The sequence below is a fragment of the Empidonax traillii genome, unplaced genomic scaffold (assembly GCF_003031625.1).
Source record: "Empidonax traillii isolate 1590-97213 ecotype Southwest subspecies unplaced genomic scaffold, ASM303162v1 scaffold758:size305278, whole genome shotgun sequence".
Classification (NCBI taxonomy): Eukaryota; Metazoa; Chordata; class Aves; order Passeriformes; family Tyrannidae; genus Empidonax; species Empidonax traillii.
In genome coordinates, this window is record NW_020955951.1 from 272,588 (window position 1) to 289,911 (window position 17,324).

A 17,324-nucleotide genomic window follows, 5' to 3' on the forward strand; every position below is an offset into this window, starting at 1 on the left:
GGGGCTGTAGGAAACCACATCAAAAGCCTTGGAGAAATCCAGGTAGACACTGTCCATTGCTGGCACTACGTCCACCAAACAGGTTATTTCGTCATAGAAGGCAGTCAGATTTGTGGAGTACGATTTGCCCCCTGGTGAATCCCTGCTGGCTCTTCCCAATTGTGATTCATCTGAACTGCGGTAGTCCTTCAGAGGATTCATTCCATAACTTTCTTAGGGACTCTAGTAAGACTGATGGACCTATAATTTCCTGAATCCTCCTTTAAACCCTTCTTGTAGATGGGGGTCAAGCTCCTGTGACAGGTCACATGCCAGCTCTTCCTTCACTGACTGGCAGTGTGGTCTGTTTGCATCAGGCTGGATTTCTGTGTCCCAGGGCTGGGGGCCTGGCAGTGCCGATAAAGATTGAGGTGAAGGAAATGTTGAGAAGATCTCTGTCAGTGTTATTGGTTACTGTTCACCTCTCCTGTTTTAACAGGGTGCCGATATTTTCTTTCTGCTTTTATTTACGCTCCTGAAGAACCCTTTCTTGGAGTTTTTCACATCTCTTGCCACTTTCAATTCAAGATGAACTTTTGCTTTTCTAACTGTGTCTCTTCACACCTGTGAGGACATGTCAATGTCCTCATAGTTCACAGTGGGTATTTGTCTGCTTTTCCATCTCTGGTACGCTTCTCTTCTGGCTGTGAGCAGATTCAGAGGTTCACAGTTAACCCAAGGTGGTCTCTTGCTCTGCCTGCTTTCCTGACCTTAAAGTGGATGAACTGGTTTTGTGTTTCCTAGAGACTGTTGTTGAAAAACTCCCAGCAGTCACTAGCCACTTTATCCTCCGTGCTGCCTCTATCATCCCTCCCGACTGAGCCCTGAGCATGCTGAAGCTTGGTCTTCAGACTCAAAAATGTGTGTCTTCATTGTGCTCAGCAGGATCCCAAACTCCACAATACTTTGATTGTGGCAGCCAAGGCTATTACTAATTGGAATACTACAAAGCAGGTTTTCTTGTCTTATAAGTAGGAAGTCCAGCAGTGCCTTATTCTTGGTTGGCACATATAACATTTGTATTCCAAATATGTCCTCTGTGTATTCCAGGCACTTGATGGGTAACATGTGAGCTGCTGTATTGTTCTTCCAACAAGTCTCTGGGTATCACACATAAGACCCAGATTCTGGTGACCCAAAGCTTGCCTAAGTGACCCAAATATTGCTTTGTTGGCCTTATTGTCTTGGTTTCGAGGTCAGTAGCAGGTGCCTTCTGTAAGAATCCCCTCTCTGATCTTGATTCAGAGGCATTCCACAGTTGCCATGCATATTGGTATAGACACACTTGAGGTGGCTGATCTTCTGATTCTCATCTTGGGAATCAGCTAAGGAATATTTGTCACTGCTCTGGTTGGCCTGAATTATTGCCCAGATCAAAAGATTTTGTTTTTTACTCAAAAACTACAGCTCTATTATAGGAAAAAATCTTCGAAGTAATATAATCACTGTTGTTCATCTTGTGGTCATTTTGGTGTTATGAAACTGATCTCTGTACTTGAGTAGTGATGATTTGATGTTTGCTATTGACTTTTTTTTTGAAAAAAAAACCCAGTAATTTAACTAGTTTTGGGCATTTGAGATGGACCAAAGAGAGTAGTCCTGATTTTGTCTAACATAGCTATTTTTGAAGTACACTGTTCTTATTATGCTAAGGGAAATAGTATTCCCCTCTCAACATATTGCATATTGATATTTATTTTTCTTACAGTTTGTATTTGAATGCTGTTGTGGGGGGCTATAACTATAAGAATTGGTGTAATTTTTTTTTCTGTTTTAATTTATGTATTTCATGCACTAGGCATTTTCTAATAATGCCTTTCCTGCATTAAATCTAAATATTTTATCATGAGCACATTAAACTGTATGGTTTTGTACACAGCCATTCAACATCACACCTGTATAATTCCAGACAAGCAGACACAATAGTACTCCTAGGTGTAACGAAGTGTGGATGAATTAGTTAGGGCCCCCCTCCCAAAAATTATGTGGCACTAATAAGGCTCAGAAATGCAATTGTAAACATGACAATTTTTTTCGGTTGCTTTACTGTTTCTAGAAAGAGGCTTTTTCACCGTATGTGTGTGTCTGTTAAGGGGAATAATGTGGAGATTGGTTGTTAGATGGCAACTGCAACCTAATCGAATTCCAAGCAATTTCAGTTAAAATGAAATTCTGAATTTTGTTCATAAATTATGGTGGAGTACTACATACATATAAATGCTAGAGCATATCTTTATTTCAGAGTTACCAGAATTTAACATACAGCTGCATCAGCATATTGATAGGATATCTTTTCAATTATTACTTTTTTTTTAGCCTCTAGATTGAGAGCAGGGTAAGGTAAAAACACTGTTTAAATCCTCAGCCATTTTTTCAGAAAGAATAAGTGTTCTTTGTGTACAGGTGAATTTAACAGAGCTGAAAAAGGTCAGTGGGAAAAGCATTCTGTACTCTGTTCCAGCAGTGAAGTCTTTAGCTGGGCTGCCTTGGTTTGTGTATTTAACTGCACATCCTTTGCGGAAAATGAAGTTATCGTGGAAAGCAGAATTCAGCTTGAGTACATATGTTTGATATCTTGTGAGTGTGAAAGCTTATGTCTTGACAGCACAATGCTTGCCACAGTTGTCCCTGAAGTTACATTCGAAATCAGTTTGGGCATTAATTTAAAATGTAGTCACAAAGATATCTCAAAGCCCCTAGAGATGTATTACTGCTTAGAGTATTCTCCCATTGTAGCAGGTGTAAAAACAATTATACTGTAAAGCAATGATTTAAATAAGTATTTTCTGTCAGGAACACACAATTTTTGCACTGCTTGTTGTTCATCTTGTAGTTACTGAAGTCTGTAGGAAGTTACTACCTGAATTTGACAAGATTTGTCAGTTGTTAAAAGGAAAGGATAGCATGTCCTTTTGTGCTTCTTCCGTGAACTGAAAAAAAACAAGTATAAGGCAAAGTAAATACTGAAGAGATATTTTCAGTAAAATAAACAATATTTGGTTGATACAAATGGCATTTATTTTGATTTGAGGTCTGATTTTCTAAGTTTACTTGGGATATTTAGTATTTATTATCACCATTGCAAAATCTGTTCTGGATTATCCATCAATATAAGGTGTGCTGGTGAAGCCATGGGAGCTAAAAATTTACAGGCTTTTAAAATTACTTGGCTGGAGGTTTTACTTGTTTGAAATGTGCCTAATTTTTATACAGATAATGAAGTTCTGAAGGTCCTTAATATTTTTGGGGTTTTAAAGGATAATCAGGTATCTATGTAACTAAAGTTTTGACTGTGACAATATATAGAATAGCACATAATTCTTCAGAAATGCTTACAGAAACCACTAAGAATAGATACCTATTTTACAGTTACGAAAAGACTACAGTATTTAACATCTGTATTGATAATTTTAACAGTTGTACTATAAGCTTTACAAATCCAATCAGCATTCTAACCTTTTGCATTTGGCTGAGCAGATAAGGAGGAGAGGGAAACAGGAATTTGAAGATCTTTAAACATGAAAAAAGTAAAAATATCCATTAGTCCACTGACAAAATTGTGCTCCTTCAGTATGGTTTTTCATCAAACGTGACTTAAACAATAGATCATACACAATGCAGCATGGTATCTTCTCATAAATTGTCTTGTGAATAGAATGCATTCTTCATATTTGTATTGGAAGTGAATGTTCGTGTCTTCATTTTATGAAGTTACCTAAGCTAAAGGGTTGTGACCTATGCATTGTTATGAAGTTCAAAGATAGCAAGAACAGTGATGAAGAAGAGTGATTTAACATATAGTTGATCTGTGCTTTGTACAGGATTATATTACACTGTACAAAAGATATTCGTTTTGAGTTGTGGATGTACTGCATGCTCATGTAATAGTTAAGCTCCAGTTAAAAGAAGTGTGACATTTAAGCTGTAAATACTGTATACTATTATCTTTCTTTTTTTAAACAACTTTTTTATTTCCCTGTGTGTACAGTTCTGTATGTACATATAAGAAAACACAACATTTTGAGAAACTTTTGTAGTTAACTTTTGCATTTTTATTCCATTAATGATCTAAATATGACCATTTGGCTGTCTATTTAGTTTAGAGTTTTCATTGTATGCTTTCAGGTTCCTTGAAAAACAGCAATAACAGTTGGGCAATTACTTAAAGAAAAACATTTTCCTGCACAATTTCCTCTTCCATGGTTTAGAATGGAGTTACAGTGGAACACTTGTCCAATTTTAAGATTTAAAGCGCCTCTTTTATCTTTTTTTTTTCCTTCTTTTTCATGGTAGGAAACATAGTAGCTTATAGACAGAATTTAGAAGTCAAACACAATTTCTCATGCTAATTTATTTAAATTAAAAATTTCTATTACATTATTTTCGTAAACTTTCCATAGTTTATTGCATGTTCTTCAAGTAATCATGAAGCTATCTGTCAGCCTCTGTATGAGATACTCTGATAACACAAGTTTTACATTTTGTGAACCTGATTAAAATGTACAAATGTGCACATAAAATAAAGCTAAAATTGGTAATTAAGTGATGTACTTTCTTCTAGACTATAGCAGTGTGCTCCTGCAATCATCCTAATTCTGATTTATAGACAGAAAAAAACTGTCAGTGGGGCCTGTGTTAGCACCAGACCGAAGTGTGTTGTGGGCAAGACTTTGATTTCTCCGTTATTTTTCAGATATTGTTTTATAGCCTGTGGCCTCTGTTTCTGATTGTTAAACTTTAGCATGTGGGAAAAAAAAATGTCTGAGCAAATGAAAAATCTATAAATGGCTATTTACAACAGAAACTGAGGCAGCTGCTTTTTTGAGGTTATATTAAGGATTTGTTTATGCAACTGGTATGTGTAGTTTAGAAAACAAATTAGTTGTAGAAATGAAAACCAGATTGGTATAGTTCATGAGGTTAAGCCAGCTCACAATGGAATGCTGTTTGGGGAAAAATATGCTTAGTCACCATAATGTAAGTGTTCTTAGGTTTTTTGTGGTTGCTGACCTGCTGAGATATATAGATGCCATTTCTTCCTGCTTTTGTCACATGTACTTCATTTTTAAGGAAGTCTAATTCACCATAAGTGTATTAGTCATTCCCTCTTGGAGATGCCACTTTGACAGTCTATGAGGTAAGCTTTTTATTGCGTATTTTAAATAAAAGATAAAGTTTTATTTGCCTTATATTTTCTTTAGCAGTCTGTGAGAGCATTCACTAGTAATTCACCAGGCAGACTGAAAGTACTGCTTTTAGAGAAGACATCACAGGAGCTGACTTTCAAAGAGCTTAAGGGACTTTAGAGAGTATAAAACCCGATTGCAATGTCTCAAAGTAGTGGTGGGTTGATTTTTCATTTGTTTGGTTGGGTTTTGTTTTGGTTTGGTTTTTGTTGAGTGCATTTGGGGGTTTGGGGATTTTGTTTGTTTGTTTGTTAATTTGTAAATTAAAATTGCTTTCACAATGAGCTTTTAGTGTGAGGCACATACCTGAATATGTATAAACCTGAGTACACATGATATATAATACCTGAATCTTCCTGTTATAAGCTGGAGGAACTTGTGTAAGGAACGATGCAATACTGTGCAAAAGTATAAGCTTTCAGAGTAACTGCCAGAAGCAAGCAGTGACTTTAATTTTGTACCCTGTGTGGGGTACCTGCCTCTGCAGAACAGCTGAATACCTTTGGGATCTGGCTCTGACCGCAGCAGGGATGCTTCACCAGCTCCCTGGCTGCCTGCCCTGAACCGCTGCAGGAACAACTGTGAAAACTGAGCCGTGTCTGCAGCAGGAACCAGGTGGGACAGCAGCACCTGGAAGCTCTGGAGCTGCTCCAAGGTAAGTCGTCTGTGTAACCAAACTGGAGCTCTCTCTCTGGGAAGAACGATGTCCAAACGCCATTTCCAGAACTAATTTAGTAATTTTTTTTTCCTTCTGGAAGAATAAGATGTGCTTATTTTTAGTACATATTTTGTCCTGAAGAACAGAGTTTCTTGCTTTCTGAAAAGCTTAGTTTCATGGAATGGTTTTAAGCCATTGCATCTTGTGTTGCTTCACAGAAAGGCTTTTAAATCAGTTTCACTCTTCCTGATGCACAAGAGAAATAGTGTCATCTTTCAAATATTAAAAGTAATTAGCCTGGTGAGGTGGATGCTACCAGAATAAAACTCTACATTAATAGTTCTACATATTATAAAATATATAACATATCTACAAACATATATGTAAGTATAGAGATGTATAACAGAATTTTTATGTACATCCATATTTACTTGAGTTTCTCATACTGGTTACACTTCTGGTGGGGTCTACCCTTTCTTTTAGAAGTAATATCTGTTATTTTTCTTTTTTAAGTATTCCTAGTAAGCATCAGCCCAGAATACTAGTGTAGGTGGAGCTTGTTCAACTGTAAAATAGGATATGTTTTAATTATTCAGAGAGCATGGAGACCCAATTTTTCTTTCAAGTATGTTCCTTTTGTCCAAATAATTTATGGCATGTGTCAGCCCAACTGTGTTGATGGATGATAGAACAACACTGATTACTGACATTCCAGGAATGATAGATACTGGCACTATCAGAGGTTTTTAAAATTGTTAAAAGCTGACTGAAAATATTATTGTAGAATAGCAGCTTGAAATTTTATCAGTAGAAGGGGAGCCAGAGTAATCAGTTGTCTGAGCATATAGCTTCCTATTTAACATAATAAAATAATTAAATGAAGGTGCCTTAAAAAGGAATGTTTCTAATGCCTGCACCATTTGTTCCTTGTTTAGTGTTGTAGCAGTTACAGCTAATGTGTGCCTTTCTATTTCAGAAGCTTGCTGGGTGTAGCTTCTGCTTTTGGTATAGTGCAAGTCCCCTCCTTCAGTGCAGGATTTATTTAGATGTTATTTGTTGTTCAGCTAACTGTCCTGGGAGAGGTGTGCAGCCCTGCTTCTAGGAGTGGATAGCCTAGAGCCTCAGTCCCTAACTGTTCCCCTCTTGTGCTAGCATGCATGCACAGGACCTACCCTAAATAGGCTATGGCTGAGTGTAAGACCGTAGAAGAGAGCCATCTAAAGACAGGATGGGAAGTATGGGGCAATAGCATTGTTCAACGTGCTAAAATGATAGTGTTTAGGTAATTATTTTTTTTAAAAGTCATAATTAAGCCTGTTATCACACAGCTAAATAACTTTAGTGACTGGGGATAAAGCATAACAGTGCTTGAGAAGTCAATCACTGCTGGATAGGGACATGACAGACCCTTTGGATGTGGAGGAAAATGCTCTGATAGTGGGTAAGATGTGGCTTGAGTGGCACAAACTATGGAATACCTTGAAACTAAAGCATAGAATTTAGGATGGAGAAGCAGAGCAAGAGATGGAATGACTAAGACTAAGATTCAGTGGGTTATGGTAGGATTTTGTGTATGTGAAAGGGAGCAAGGAAAGGTGTATTTCTTAAAACTGGGGGAAAAGATGCTGCAATAACAAGAAGGTAGACAGCATGAGCTTTATCTAGAAGGATGGGAGAAATTTATTATTCTGAATATAAAAATTTAGATATCCACATGAGAGATCATGCCTCAAGTTTACCATTTTTAATTATGGCAGTGCTGTACAGGGAGGGAAATAAAACAGTGAGATATGAAAGAAAAAAATAATGATATTCTGCTGGAAGAATTAAAGACAGATTCTAGACATCCTTCCTGCTTCACCCGGTGCTACTTCAGGGTCAGGTGCTGCACAAAAACACTCATTCAGGGCTGTTGCCCTCAGATAAGAGGAATACTTAATCTTTCATGTACTTCTTATTCTGTGTTTCTTGGGGTACCACCAGTTTGGAAAACTCCTGCCTCTATTGACTAATGCAAAATAATTAATTTTAAAACTGTTCAGGTTCAAATAATATTTAACTTATTGTTATGTGATTTGTTAGTTTGGGGAATATTAGAACAGGTGCTTTGCCAAATTAACCTTCCACAAATACGAGAAAAAAATTTTGTTTATTGTTTTCAAAACAAGCAAACAAAAGAACCAACCAAGTACTAAGTGCTTCACTGCGCCAGATTGCATGCTCTGATTTTTTTTCGCAATCTTGAAGCAATATAGAATTCTTACTTTAGAGGATTGTTATTGTGAAAGTATTCGATGGTTTGTTTCTCTGGCACAGTAGTTTGTCTGATATTTAAGTAAACCATCTGCAACACAGAAGTTCTGTCACTAGGTGGTAATCTTGGCCTGTCCAAGCTTTCTCTTCTTCCTTCATCCTCTCCGTTTCCTCTCACTCTCCAATTCCAGACAATGACCAAAGCTACAAGCCTGTTTTAATGCTGCTTCAGAATATTATGTCCACAAAGGTAAAGAATCTTATCATTTAAAGGCTTAGAACAGACTGAAACTATTCATCCTCATTTTATTTTTCTCTTAGGATGTCCTGTACTCAGAGCATTATTTATTATTTATGTCTGGTAGCATGCTTAACATTGTGCTGTATAACATGAAAAAATTCAAAATAAAAACTAGAGGAGAGGATGAGAAAATCCAGAGCTGGAACACTTAAATGTTCCAAATAAAGGAACAGAGCAGTAGTGTGTTTGTTTAGGAACTCAGGGCACAAGCTTTTGCCTGGTGACAGGTAGTAAGGAAACAGTAAAAGTGGGATTGGGAAACAAACTGGGACAGAGGGGAATCTCTCCTTGAGTCTGTACTTCTACTTGACTTGCTACAGCAGGTGCTTTCTTTGGTACACCTCCTTTCTTTCCATGCAGTGCAGCTCTAACTCCACACCTTTTACAGTCCAACGAAGTGGGCCTGTAAAATTGGGAATTTTTAAGGAATTGAATGTGATGGTTTTGTCATCTGTGTTTGTTAGTGCAAGTGAGGACTTGGACTCCCATAGGCTCACCTCTGTCAGTGCACAGCCACTGCATTAAATGCTCTCATTCCATTGTGTATTTTGGAAAGTGAAGTCCCCTTTGGCTTTCTGATTGGTCAGATTCCTCAACTTCTGTATATAAAGCATGTCTTCAAAGCCAAGATCTCAGAGGTATTAAAATGTGAACAAAACCCAGATTCTTGTTCTTTGGTTTTGTGTGGATACCATGGGCCATTTTGCTGCACAAGAAAATACTGTGGGGGAAAAAAAAAAAGAAAGAAACAAAGAAAAAAACCCTCTAGAAACTAAAAGGACATTTTCAAGCTCTGTTGACTTTTTTCTCCAACTAGAGACTTAGGTACCCAACTTTACAATGTTGGCATCTTTGGCTAGATGTTTCTACAAGAATAATTGATGGACAAAGGTTTTCTTGCAGTTTTCTTCTCTCTGACTCTGGGATGGGGAAAGATGATAGACCTAATCACTCGTTATTTTGTTATTGCATCCTGTCATAGTAAAGAAAACACTTTTTTACATTACCCTACTTTTCTACCATTCTGGGGTAGCAATAGTGACTGGTTTGTGTTATGTTCAACAGGTTGCCCATTTGGTTGAGGGAAAAAAACCCCACCACTACCATACCCAAAAAAACCCCAAAAAGCTAAAAAGCACAGTGTGGGGGTGGGGATGGTGTTGTGTAGTTGGGGCGAGGGGGACAGATGAGGAAGGGATATGAGTTATACACTTGTATATCCTGGCACCTCCAGAACAAGATTCTTGTTTCAAATATGAGATGCTTGAGGAAGAAGTACTTCAGTGCCAACACAGGGTCTTACATGTAGATCTATTCAAAGCGCTACCCGTGTGTTTGGCAGTCAGACTAATTTCTTTGCAGACAGGGAGGATTTGGTCAACTAATGCCTTGACTGGCATGTCTGAGGAAGATCAGCCTGAAAGCAGCCATATCAGTCAAAGTTACATTAAAATCTCAGTCAACTGCAAGAGAAGCTTACCAGTTCCCACTGGAAGTAAAGCTATTTTGAAGGACTTCATGTCCCGTGGGAAAGATTCCAAACAGTTCTGTAGTGAGCTTCAACTCCGCTAGCTGTTACAGTGGAGAGGGAAAGTGCCTAAAATTCCTCATATAAACATTAAAACCCACATACTTTCACTTATCTGCCTAAACAGTCACATAATCACAGTGATTCCATAAGCCCAGAGCTGAGCCACTCATTTTCATACTGAAGATTTATGACTTCAAGCTTGACCCCACCTCCCAGAAGACTTCTTAAAAATAGATACTGGAATCATTCAGTTAGTGTGACTGGGAATTCATGATCCAAGTATTTGGATCAGTGTTTTCCAGACTGGGTGATCCATTTGGCCAATTACTTTCAGACAAACATAGTGATTTGAGGATGTACTTTCTTTTGTAGATTGTAGAGTATATTTTCTTTATATATACATAGGAAACCCAAACAAACAAACAAAACCAGAACCAGATCTCAAACCTATTTTGTAGCAGAAAGATGAATGCTAGATGACTGAATGCAGAAGGGGCTTTTCTTCAAACAATTTTAATGTGGAATCCCAGTATTTATTGACACTTTTTGTTGCTATCACAATAGATATAACAGCACTTACGTTGTCTTCTGTATCTGATAGTTCAAGTCTTAATTGAGAAGGATGCTATGGTATAGAATTAACACAGCAGACAAGTTTGTTCACGCTATTTTTTTTTAAATTTTAAAATAGTGTATTATCCTGGAATCAGTCAGAGGAAAGGAAGGACTTCATCCCTTGGTGATCCTTTTCATTTAAAATTAAACCCTTTTTGGATTAGTAAGATACTCACCGCTTTATGTTTAACTTTGTCAGCTTCTGAGTACAAATTTCAAGTAGGTTAATAACGTAAAGAAGACTTTAAATTTCTGAATTTAAAAGCTGTGGGGGGTTTGAGTTTGGGGATTTTTCCTTTTTTTTTTTTCTTTTTTTTTTGAACTAGGTGAAACAGTCTTTGGAGTGCTTCTGCTAACTGAAGTCATCCAACTAATCTTTCAACAGGGTGAAATCTGTTAAATTTATGCTATAAACATCTTTTAGATATCCTGTGGAAACTTCCAGTTGAAAAAATAAATGGTGAGTCCCTGTTGTAAACTTTCAACAATGCCAGTTACAGCAATATTCTGCCTTTTCCCATAGGTCTGAAGGGTGAGTTTTCTATAAAGTTTACAGTGTAGTAGTTGAGAGTTCTTGCTTTTGCTGAGGGGCCTCTAAGCACAACAATGCAGTGTGTGGATCATGTGCTTGAAAGGTGCTTTAAATAAACTGTGAGGGAGAGATTTATTACTCCAGTGATTAAACAGAAAGAGTAAAGCAAGTATTAAATGCCATAAATTGCATGATGGACCATTGTTCCATGTCAAAACACTAACTTATAAGTGGTACAAGATTCATGGAATAAGTTCAAAGAGTTCCAGTTTTGAACCTTAAACTTGCAGAGCTGCGAGTTTTGAAGACATAATGCCTTCGTTTAAAAACAAAACAAACCAACAAAAGTCTAAATAGTCTGACCTATTGAAAAATAAGCCTGTACCTAAAGGTCAGACTGAGATCTGGATGCCCAGGAGGAGTGATAACTGACAGCCATCTTCTGAGACCAAGCAGTCCAGCGTAACCCCCTGAACACCCAGTACCCACCAGCATTGCAGTCAGTATGAACGGATGCAGATACGGCTGATTAAGAGCTTGTTGCCCCTGACTTTGGCTGTCCACATGAGGGCAGTTAATGTTGACTAAATAATGAACCCTATACAATTCTGAAAATATGCATTTGAGGCTTTAAAAACTCGGCTTGCTGTTTGATAAAATGGCTATTACAAACCTTAAACCAAAGTTCTACAAGGTACAGCCTAGTCTTGGGCTTCTTCAGCCTCCTCTCCTGCTATCTTCCTCCAAATGTTTGACACTGGTCTCCCTTGGTTCATGAAGGTTCAGCCTACTAATTTCACCTTATAACTAAATCATGGACTTAGAACTGAACATCTAATAGCCTCATGCCAAAAAGAGCAGAAGCAGATGGTGCTGCACCTGTGTGAAAGTATTAGTGATCGTAACACTATCTGCTCAATTACTTCCTCTGAATGGGTCATGACCAGGTTATATCAGTTGATCTCTCCAGCTTCTCTACTATAATTGCCAGGAAATTTCCCTTCCCAGGTTCAGTTTCACAAACATGTAATTTAATAGAGGCATGGTTGAATTGCTTGGCTCATATGGTTATATGAAAATAAAGGCTGATAGCTCAAGAATACGAGAGCATGGACAGTTTGGGGGAGTGAGGTGGAGGGTCATAACATTTATTGCTAGTCAACAGGGGAAAAGAGCCCTACAGAAACTGAACATGATGTTAACTTTGGCTGCTCCTTTCTGTGGCAGTGACTATTCTGTGAAATCTTCCCAGTGCCTGCACAATCTCCACTCTTGTATAAACAGCGCAGATAGTGATAAGTGCGTCCTAAAATACTGACCTAAGCTTCAAGTGTGAATATCTTTAAGGCCAACTTCCTTCTCAATACTTCAAATTCACTAATAGGTGCTACTCTATTGCCTTCTCATTCACAGGTTCTTGACATGGTTTTTGAAGCAGGACTCTTCTAAAAGGTGTTACTTACCTGCACTGATTCCCTCTCCCTTCTGTTCCCTTGGCCTCCTGTAACTCACTCCTTACAGTGAGTGTGTGATTAAATAAAAACATGAGATGTATTCTTTCATTGTCATAGTCAGCTGAGATATTTTGGTATGGAGCAAAAATCCTGTAGGTAGGCCCTGTCTTATACATACATATATTTCTTAGAATAACACAAGCTGGAATGAAGGAGCTATTCAGTTGCTCTTCACAGAGCACTTAAGGGTTTCTGTGTTTCAGTAGTCTGCCAGGTCAAATTCCTGCTGTATGTTTGCTGGCACCTATATGCCTCTTTTTCAGTGAGTGAAATTTTCTTTCAAATAGCTTTTAATTCCTTCCGGAGATTTCTTTCTGACTTCTCATTTGTTATTTAAGATGATTCTATTTAGTGTTTTAATTTATGTTCTGATATGAAATTACAGCCTCTTTTGCATAATTCTTTCCTTCTTCCCCAGTTCCAATAGAGTTTGCCTCGAGACATCCGAAATTATTTGTCTGGAACTGCCTGGGACAGTTGATATTACAAATACGATGTTATGCATAAGTACTGTCAAATATTCCTCTCATACAAGATTTGCTTTTGGCTGAATTCCTTAAATGGGCCATGGAAAAGAGAATTTTTCCTTCATGCAGCTAGAGACAGAAATTATGCAGCCTATAAATAACTTTTTAAAATCTGTGAAAATTATTAATTAAAAGAAAAAAACCCACTATTATACGAGGAGCAAACAAAAATACTGTTTGCTCCCTACCCGTGGGAATGCCTTTCCAGGTGCTTTGAGGACATGCAGTACCTGTTTGACTGTATGTATTTATGACTCCTTTTAGCTATATATGAGAAAAGCGATAACTGACTTATGCTAGACAAAAGGACATCAGTACAGAAAATGTGATTATTGGATTTTAGGAGCGAAGGAGTGAATATGGGTGTACAATTCTAAAATCTTCTTGTTCCTTGTTACTCTAACAAAGGCAATCTGTTAGGGAGCAGTAGGGAAATTCAAGCTGAAGATGTGCAACATTTTTGCAAAGGAGTCTACATGATATTTTTAATTCATTTGCTTTACTGCCATGCGAACTTTGTGTTGCAACTAGAGTGGAGAAAGGGGGAAAGGTGTATTGGTGTAGTCTCATCTTTTATTCTGGAGTTATTTTAGAAAACAGCAGTTCTAGGATAAAAGCTGAAGTTAACAACATTCCTTAGCTAGATGAGCACTACCACAAATTTAGTTATCAAATACACAGGGTTTAAAATTTACTTTTGATGAGTTGCATATCCTAAAATCTCTGGTACGCTTTTCCTAAGCCTAAAGACACTTAAAAAGAAGAAAGATAAACCAAAGCAAACAAAACCAAACAAACCCCAAAACCTGAACGCTCATGCCATTTCAAAACTTTTCAAGCCATTTGAAATCTTTTCAGTGATCCAGGATATATCTTGAAGTATCTTGATGATTTCATGCTTTGACTGATCATATTGCAAATACCACCAGAAAAAGCTGTTAGTATGGTCTGAAAGATGATGTGTATCGAACAGGCTTGGCAGTGGAACAATCTTCTTCCTGTAAGTGTTCATCATTTTCCTGTGGCAATGATGTCATGAGAAAAGGGCTGAAGGGGTAGGTAAGGAGAATATAAAGAAGTCCTATTGCTATTTTCTGTGGCATCTTGATCTACATGTATAAGTGTTCCCTGTTAGTACCAAATAGTATTTGTAAGCCCTTTGGGAGAACTGCTATTTTAAGCACGCTCTGATTTATTTTCATAGAAAAACTTTGGATAGGTGTTTCATGCTGCTGACCTTTGTAAGTAAGCACTCCATGTTTCGCTGAAGCAGCAGTAAAAGCAAACCATACATTAGTAAATGCATTTCACTCATAATTCTTTGTTGCTGCACATTTCATGGGGGCATTGATCCAATGTCAAAAGAAGGGGTCAGTTTAGTTTTAAATCCTCGTGATAACAGTTCAGGATCTGAAGAAGGACAGGTGCTACAGAAACATGCATGTGGACAGGCACAATCTCAAACACTTCAAAAATCATAGAGGCTTGCAAGGTAAGATGTGTAGGGCCTGACTTGCTGTGGGTGGTTTCGATAATATCAAGTTAAGGTGAAAAAGTAGTTAACTCTGAAGTAAAGAGGGTCCACATACACAGTTAGATGGGAATGGTTAAACTAGATTAAGTATAAACAAGTGTTAAAATGGACCTCTAAAACTGATGTGTCAAAGGTCTGCATGTGGAAGACTTAATTGACGGGTGCTGGCAGAGATATCTAAAGATCCATATGACTTACAAAAAGAGATTACATTAATTGCTGTCTTATGCAGCAATGACTAAGTCCTAATATTTAAAGAATACAGTGGAAATGAAGCAGTAGTTGTTCAGCATCCTACCTACCTTTGCTTTCAGAGTGGTGGCGTGTTGCACACCCCTACTCCCCTTCTCCTACATGAAGCAGCACCTTCTATTCCTGCAGAAGTGACTTCTGCTGTCAACAGCAGTATACTATGTCGATAACTGGAGAGAAAAAAACTCAATGTGTCCATTAAGATATGTTTTCTTACTGGCAAATGAACAACTGGTGAGTGGAAATGTCCTGTGGAAAAAGTTGCTGAGTGATGTAGGACAGTGAAACAGAGCAAATGAGCAGTTACAGATTTAGAGGGAGCGCAAGAAAGATGTTACAGGTCAGTTCTGGGAGTAATAAACAAGGTATTTCAAGCTAATTAGCTGAAAAAATATTGGCATGTTTTAATTTCCTGAACAATTAGAGCAAATAGAAATGTCTTCTGCTTTCTCTGGAAAACACTTCTAAAGGACATCATGTTACAAAACAAATTAAGGATCTGCAATAACAGAAATGGGAAATGTAATAATCAGCTAATTAAACCTGAACAATAGATCCAACCCTCATAAATAAGATCACTGTTTTCTGGTTGGCACTGAACAAAATCAAGTGCAAAACATGTTTTGAGTGAAGGCTAATTCACTTTCATATAGTATCCACTTACTTTCTTAGAAATAAAACAAAGCACTGGGGCATTGATATTGTAAACTGGAAAGGGCAGTTTCAACAGTGAAATTTTTACAGAGTGCCAATAATCCTTGGGGGAGCAGGCCTCCAGTTGGTACAAATAATCAGAACTTCATTATTCAGCTTCATTTTGTAGGTGGCTTTACAGAACCTGTAGGTTACCCTTGGGTAGCCCAGACGCCGAGCCAAATTGTTTCACAAACTATAAAAATGGATAAAATTGTTAGCTGTGTGTTGACGCTGTGTGGGAGGGAAGCATTGCTTCTCTTCGGGATCGAATATCTCACCCCCCCATTTTGTTCTCCAACCCTGAAGCATCCTCGTGGCAGCCTCATTATTACTTGCCTGGAAGTTAATCTGAAGTGTAACTTTTAACCTCCTTGACTGTGATCAGCTTTCTGCCCTTCCCGGACTGTCAGCTCTGTCACTGTGAATCAAGTGGAAAGAGGGGCAATGCACGTGGCCTTCTGTGCTGTATCAGAGCTACCAGCCCTGCTTGGAGTCCCTGTACTGGGCCGTTTCACTCTTCCTAAGTTAATCATTTTAGGTTAAGCTTTGCCAGAGTGAGTTCCTGGGATAGATCTTGTTTTTCACCTTTGAACAATAACAAAACTGGCACACTACGAGGAAGGGCAGTGGCTGGGGTGGGTAGGAAGGAAAGAATTATATAGGAAATAATTGTGTACGAGGTTTTTAAATATGGGGAAGTGAAAAATAAGAACCAGGACTATATAGATTTGTGATGAATATATACATTAAGCTATAAGTGATATTTGCATAGAAAATTGATCTATTTTTTGTTTGCAGACTTTGTATCACTGTTCTAATTTGCTATTCTTCTTTTTCCCCAAATGTATTAATCCCTGCAGGTGAGGTGAGTCTAAACTGAAAGATTAAATGTGAGCAATTCAGAAGGGTAGGGAAAATTCAGGCTGCATGTTTAAGCCATGATGCATATGTGTGAGACTCTGGGAGATACAGTCCTCTGGAGATTTGAGCTTTGCTGGAAAACCAGATGACTGTTCAGTAGTTGTGAAGTAGACACGGGATGGAGGAAAGGAGACCTGTGATTCTTACACATCCCAAGTACTCACAAGGGCTGAATTTTCTCTGGTTATGGAAACAACAAAATGTCCTGACTTCACAAACCATGAAATGCTCTTAACTGCCCAACTAATGGACAGCTTTCTCTATCTATCCAGAGTGGGCACACTACTGCCGACAGACATTATTTGGGAGGAAGGGAAGGTCTATGGAAGTGAATGAGTGACATTACAGCTTTTCTTTATTTCAATGGCTTTACGTTTCCCTGTTGGGAATGTTGGAGTGCCTGTGATTTTTGGTACTTGCAAGATGAGAATGACTAGTAACTTGTTAACCTTTAATTAATTTTTTTAAAATATGGTGGTCCAAACAGGTGGCCTTCTGAGGGCTGTGAGAAGTTGTCATGTAATTGTAGTTTGAAACAGAGCACTATGTAAACAGTACTACAGGCAAAAATATGCCCTAATGTGGTTGTATGGTGTTACACCCTTGCACAGCAGATCTTATTCTAGAGACTCTCTTTATAGCTGTTTTCTGATATGGATATGTGTTTTGTACTCACCGATGCATAAATTCTGGTTGCCTTTGAGAAATAAGGAGGCAGTGCCTACCTTAGCCTGACTCAGCAGCTCCTAGGGGGCCCTGTGAAAG